The sequence below is a fragment of the Tasmannia lanceolata genome, unplaced genomic scaffold, assembly GCF_043159265.1.
Source record: "Tasmannia lanceolata isolate RefF3 unplaced genomic scaffold, GAP_Taslan_0.1 ptg000113l, whole genome shotgun sequence".
Lineage (NCBI taxonomy): Eukaryota > Viridiplantae > Streptophyta > Magnoliopsida > Canellales > Winteraceae > Tasmannia > Tasmannia lanceolata.
In genome coordinates this window covers 328,045-334,684 of record NW_027518790.1, presented here as the reverse complement: position 1 = coordinate 334,684, position 6,640 = coordinate 328,045, and positions in this window count along the sequence as shown.

The following is a 6,640-nucleotide window of genomic DNA, read 5'->3' as shown; positions in this document are numbered from 1 at the left end:
AAAAATAAGAAACTTTCTATTATTTCAATCTCCATCCTTTATCAACTAAATCTAAGATTCAATACCATCTCAGCCTAATCTCAAAACTTGGCTAAAAGCTCCTTCACACCATCTCTAGGGTTTCTTATGTTTAAAAGATGGTTGTTTTATATAGTTTTTAAAGTTAGAAACTTTCTCTTTTTTCAATCTCCATCCTTGTTCAAATAAATCAAAGATTTAATACCATCTAATCCTCATCTCAAGACTCAGCTAAAAGCTCTTTCACACCATTTATGAGGTTTCCTATGTCTAAAAGATTGATGTTTTAAAAAGTTACTAAAATAAGAAACTTTCCATTTTACAATCTCCATCCTTGATCAAGTAAATCTAAAATTCAATACCATCTAATCCTCAACTCAAAACGTGGCTAAAAGCACGTTGACACCATCTATTGGGTTTCCTATGTCTAAAAGATGGATGTTTTATAAAGTTTATAAAATAAGAAACTGTCTATTTTTCAATCTCAATCCTTCACGAACAAAATCTACGAGTGAATACAATCTCATCCTCATCCTCTCCATCCATCATCAACTAAATCTAAGATTCAATACTCTTTCATTCTCATCCTAAAACTTGGTTAAAATCTCGTTGACATCATCTCTAGGGTTTCCTATGTCTAAAGATAGATGTTTGATAAAGTTTCTAAAATAAGAAACTTTCTATTTTTTTAATCTACATCCCTTATCAACTAAATCTAAGATTCAATAATATCTCATCCTAATCTCAAAACTTCGCTAAAAGCTCATTGAAAAAATTTCTAGGATTTCTTATGTTTAAAAGAATGATGTTTTATAAAGTTTCTAAAATAAGAAACTTCCTATTTTTTCAATCTCCATCCTTTACAACCTAAATCTTAGATTTAATACCTTCTCACCCTAATCTCAAAACTTTGCTAAAAGCTAATTGACACCTTCTCTAGGGATTACTAAGTCAAAACAAATATGTTTTATAAAGTTTCTAAAATAAGAAACTTTCTATTCTTTCAATCTCCATTCTCCATCATCTAAATCTAAGATTCAATATCATCTCATATACATTTAAAAAGATGGCTAGAAGTTCCTTGACACCGTCTCTAGGGTCTCTTACGTCTAAAAGATGGATGTTTTATAAAGTTCCTAAAATAAGAAACTTTCTATTTTTTCAATTTTCATCCTTTATAAAGTAAATCTAAGATTCAATACCATCTCATCCTTATCTCAAAAATTATACAAACTCCTTCACCCCATCTCTATGGTTTCCGATGTCAAAAAGATGGATGTCTTTTAAAGTTTTTAAAATAAGAAACTTTCGATTTTTTCAATCTCCATCCTTTATCAGCTAAATCAGAGATTCAATATCATCTCATCATCATCTCAAAACTTAGCTAAAAGCTCTTTGACACCACCTCTAGGGTTTTTTATGTCTAAAAGATGGATGTTTTACAAAGTTCCTAAAATAAGAAATTTTCTATTTTTCAATCTCCATCCTTCACCAACTATTTCTACGATTCAATACCAACTCATCCTTATCCCAAAACTTGGCTAAAAGCACCTTGACACCATTTCTAGGGTTTCCTATGTCTAAAAGATGGATGTTTTATAAAGCTTCTAAAATATGAAACTTTCTAATTTATCAATCTCCATCTTTAATCAACTAAATCTAGGATTCAATACCTTCTTATTCTCATCCCAAAACTGAGCTTAAAACTCGTTGACATCATCATTAGGGTTTCTTATGTGAAAAAGATGGATGTTTTACAAAGTTTCTACAATAATAAACTTTCCTTATTTTCAATCTCCATCCGAAATCAACTAAATATTAGATTCAGTATTATCACATCCTCATCCCAAAACACGGCTAAAAGCTCATTGACACCGTCTCTAGGTTCTCATATGTCTAAAAGAAGGATGTTTTATAAAGTTTCTAAAATAAGAAACTTTCTATTTCAATCACCATCCTTCATCAAATAAAAATTAGATTTAATACCCTCTCATTCTCATCCCAAAACTTGGCTAAAAGCTCGTTGATATCATCTCTAGGATTTCCTATGTCTAAAAGATTCATGTTTTATAAAGTTTAAATAATATGAAACTTTTTATTTTTTCAATCTCCATCCTCGTTCAAATAAATCAAAGATTGAATACCATCTACTCCTCATCTCAAAACTTAGCTAAACGTTCATTCACACCATTTATGAGGTTTTCTATGTCTAAAAGATTGATGTTTTATAAAGTTTTTAAAATAACAAACTTTCCATTTTACAATCTCCATCCTTGATCAACTAAATCTAAAATTCAAAACCATCTAATCCTCATCTCAAAACATAGCTAAAAGTTCGTTGACACCATCTATTACGTTTCCTATGTCTAAAAGCTGGATGTTTTATAAAGTTTATAAAGTAAGAAACTTTCTATTTTTTAATTTCAATCCTTAACCATCAAAATCTACGATTCAATACCATCTCATCATCATCCCAAAACATTGCTAAAAGCACCTTGACATCATCTTTAGGGTCTCTTATGTGTAAAAGATGGATATTTTATAAAGTATCTATAATAAGAAACTTTCTATTTTTTCAATCTCCATCATTTATTAACTAAATCAAAGATTCAATACCCTCTCATCCTAATCTCAATACTTGGTTAAAAGCTCCTCGACACCATCACTAGAGGGTTCCTATGTCTAAAAGATGAGTGTCTTACAAAGTTTCTAAAATAAGAAACTTTCTATTTTTTAGTCTATATTCTTCATCAACTAAATCAAAGATTAAGTATCATCTCATACACATATAAGAAATTAGCTAAAAGCTCCTTGACACCATCTCTAGTGTTTCATATGTCTAAAAGGTGAATGTTTTATAAAGTTTCTAAAATAAGAAACTTTCTATTTTTTCACTATTCATCATTTATCACCTAAATCTAAGATTCAATACAATCTCATCCTCATCTCAAAACTGACCAAAAAGCTCCTTGACCCCATCTCTACAGTTTCTTATGTCTAAAGATGGATGTCTTATAAAGTTTTTAAAATAAGAAACTTTCAATTTTTTCAATCTTCATCATTTATCAACTTTCTATTTTTTCAATATTCATCATTTATCAACTACATGTAAGATTCAATACAATCTCATCCTCATCTCAAAACTGACCAAAATGCTCCTTGACCCCATCTCTAGAGTTTCGTATGTCTAAAAGTTGGATGTCTTATAAAGTTTCTAAAATAAGAAACTTTCGATTTTTTCAATCTCCATCCTTTTCTCAACTAAGTCAAAGATTTAATATCATCTCATCCTCATCTCAAAACTTAGTTAAAAGCACCTTGACCCCAACTCTAGGGTCTCATATGTCTAGAAGATGGATGTCTTATAAAGTTCCTAAAATAAAAAACTTTCTATTTTTTCAATCTCCATCCATCATTAACTAAATCAAAAATTCAATATTCTCTCATCTTCATCTCAAAATTAGCTAAAAACCCCTTAACATTATCTTTAGGGTTTCCTATGTCCGAAAGATAAACATTTTGAATCTCCATCCTTCACCAACTAAATCTGCAGTTCAATATCATCTCATCCTCATCCTAAAACTTGGCTCAAGTACGTTGACTCCATCTCTAAGGTTTCCTATGTCTAAAAAATGAATGTGTTATAAAGTTCCTAAACTAAGAAACTTTCTAATTTTTCAATCTCCATCCCTCATCAACTAAATGTAAGATTCAATACCCTCATATGCTCATTCCAAAACATAGCTTAAAGCTCGTTGACATCATCACTTGGGTTTCTTATTTCTAAATGATGGATGTTTTAAAAAGTTTCTAAAATAAGAAACTTTCTATTCTTTCAATGTCCATCATTTATCAACTAAATCAAAGATTAAATATCATCTCATCTTCATCTCAAAACTTAGCTAACAGCTCCTTTACACTATCTCTCGGGTTTCCTATGTCTAAAAGATTGATGTTTTATAAAGTTTCTAAAATAAGAGACTTTATATTTTTTAATCTCCATCCTTCACCAACTAAATCTACGATTCAATACCATCTCATCCCCATCCCAAAACTTGGATAAAAGCGCTTTGACCCCGTCTCTTGGGTTTCTTATGTCTAAACGATTGATGTTTTATAAAGTTCCTAAAATAAGAAGCTTTATAATTTTTCTATCCCTATCCTTCATCAACTAAATCTAAGATTCAATACCCTCATATGCTGATCCCAAAACATGGCTTAAAGTTCGTTGACATCATCACTAGGGTTTCTTATTTCTAAAGGATGGATGTTTAACAATGTTTCTAAAAATAAGAAACTTTCTATTATTTCAATCTCCATCCTTTATCAACTAAATCTAAGATTCAATACCATCTCAGCCTAATCTCAAAACTTGGCTAAAAGCTCCTTCACACCATCTCTAGGGTTTCTTATGTTTAAAAGATGGTTGTTTTATATAGTTTTTAAAGTTAGAAACTTTCTCTTTTTTCAATCTCCATCCTTGTTCAAATAAATCAAAGATTTAATACCATCTAATCCTCATCTCAAGACTCAGCTAAAAGCTCTTTCACACCATTTATGAGGTTTCCTATGTCTAAAAGATTGATGTTTTAAAAAGTTACTAAAATAAGAAACTTTCCATTTTACAATCTCCATCCTTGATCAAGTAAATCTAAAATTCAATACCATCTAATCCTCAACTCAAAACGTGGCTAAAAGCACGTTGACACCATCTATTGGGTTTCCTATGTCTAAAAGATGGATGTTTTATAAAGTTTATAAAATAAGAAACTGTCTATTTTTCAATCTCAATCCTTCACGAACAAAATCTACGAGTGAATACAATCTCATCCTCATCCTCTCCATCCATCATCAACTAAATCTAAGATTCAATACTCTTTCATTCTCATCCTAAAACTTGGTTAAAATCTCGTTGACATCATCTCTAGGGTTTCCTATGTCTAAAGATAGATGTTTGATAAAGTTTCTAAAATAAGAAACTTTCTATTTTTTTAATCTACATCCCTTATCAACTAAATCTAAGATTCAATAATATCTCATCCTAATCTCAAAACTTCGCTAAAAGCTCATTGAAAAAATTTCTAGGATTTCTTATGTTTAAAAGAATGATGTTTTATAAAGTTTCTAAAATAAGAAACTTCCTATTTTTTCAATCTCCATCCTTTACAACCTAAATCTTAGATTTAATACCTTCTCACCCTAATCTCAAAACTTTGCTAAAAGCTAATTGACACCTTCTCTAGGGATTACTAAGTCAAAACAAATATGTTTTATAAAGTTTCTAAAATAAGAAACTTTCTATTCTTTCAATCTCCATTCTCCATCATCTAAATCTAAGATTCAATATCATCTCATATACATTTAAAAAGATGGCTAGAAGTTCCTTGACACCGTCTCTAGGGTCTCTTACGTCTAAAAGATGGATGTTTTATAAAGTTCCTAAAATAAGAAACTTTCTATTTTTTTCAATTTTCATCCTTTATAAAGTAAATCTAAGATTCAATACCATCTCATCCTTATCTCAAAAATTATACAAGCTCCTTCACCCCATCTCTATGGTTTCCGATGTCAAAAAGATGGATGTCTTTTAAAGTTTTTAAAATAAGAAACTTTCAATTTTTTCAATCTCCATCCTTTATCAGCTAAATCAGAGATTCAATATCATCTCATCATCATCTCAAAACTTAGCTAAAAGCTCTTTGACACCACCTCTAGGGTTTTTTATGTCTAAAAGATGGATGTTTTACAAAGTTCCTAAAATAAGAAATTTTCTATTTTTCAATCTCCATCCTTCACCAACTATTTCTACGATTCAATACCAACTCATCCTTATCCCAAAACTTGGCTAAAAGCACCTTGACACCATTTCTAGGGTTTCCTATGTCTAAAAGATGGATGTTTTATAAAGCTTCTAAAATATGAAACTTTCTAATTTTTCAATCTCCATCCTTCATCAACTAAATGTAAGATTCAATACCTTCTTATTCTCATCCCAAAACTGAGCTTAAAACTCGTTGACATCATCATTAGGGTTTCTTATGTGAAAAAGATGGATGTTTTACAAAGTTTCTAAAATAATAAACTTTCCTTATTTTCAATCTCCATCCGAAATCAACTAAATATTAGATTCAGTATTATCACATCCCCATCCCAAAACACGGCTAAAAGCTCCTTGACACCGTCTCTAGGTTCTCATATGTCTAAAAGAAGGATGTTTTATAAAGTTTCTAAAATAAGAAACTTTCTATTTCAATCACCATCCTTCATCAAATAAAAATTAGATTTAATACCCTCTCATTCTCATCCCAAAACTTGGCTAAAAGCTCGTTGATATCATCTCTAGGATTTCCTATGTCTAAAAGATTCATGTTTTATAAAGTTTAAATAATATGAAACGTTTTATTTTTTCAATCTCCATCCTCGTTCAAATAAATCAAAGATTGAATACCATCTACTCCTCATCTCAAAACTTAGCTAAACGTTCATTCACACCATTTATGAGGTTTTCTATGTCTAAAAGATTGATGTTTTATAAAGTTTTTAAAATAACAAACTTTCCATTTTACAATCTCCATCCTTGATCAACTAAATCTAAAATTCAAAACCATCTAATCCTCATCTC